The sequence below is a fragment of the Limulus polyphemus genome, unplaced genomic scaffold, assembly GCF_000517525.1.
Source record: "Limulus polyphemus unplaced genomic scaffold, Limulus_polyphemus-2.1.2 Scaffold242746, whole genome shotgun sequence".
Classification (NCBI taxonomy): Eukaryota; Metazoa; Arthropoda; class Merostomata; order Xiphosura; family Limulidae; genus Limulus; species Limulus polyphemus.
In genome coordinates, this window is record NW_013908341.1 from 1 (window position 1) to 400 (window position 400).

At 39.0% G+C, this 400-nt stretch overlaps 1 long non-coding RNA gene across 1 annotated transcript; it reads left to right on the top strand.

The window, feature by feature from the left end:
• On the top strand, positions 1 to 217 carry LOC111084868. The gene is made up of 2 exons (XR_002609761.1): positions 1 to 95; positions 130 to 217. It is a non-coding gene; the product is annotated as an uncharacterized LOC111084868 (long non-coding RNA).
• Positions 218 to 400: the final 183 nt, after the last annotated feature.

The following is a 400-nucleotide window of genomic DNA, read 5'->3' on the forward strand; positions in this document are numbered from 1 at the left end:
AGTATCTACATTAAGTTAGCAGGTGAGAGAATATAAAGAAACAGTAACTGGATGGAGTTCACTAGGTTAGGGGAGTGCCTACTTTCAGTTAGCAGGTGAGAGAATATAAAGAAACATTAAGTTTAGCAGGTGAGAGAATATAAAGAAACAGTAACTGGATGGAGTTCACTAGGTTAGGGGAGTGTCTACATTAAGTTAGCAGGTGAGAGAATATAAAGAAACAGTACGTGGATGGAGTTCACTAGGTTAAGGGAGTGTCTACATTAAGATAGCAGGTGAGAGAATATAAAGAAACAGTAACTGGATGAGTTCACTAGGTTAGGGGAGTGTCTACATTAAGTTAGCAGGTGAGAGAATATAAAGAAACAGTAAGTGGATGAGGTTCACTAGGTTAGGGGAG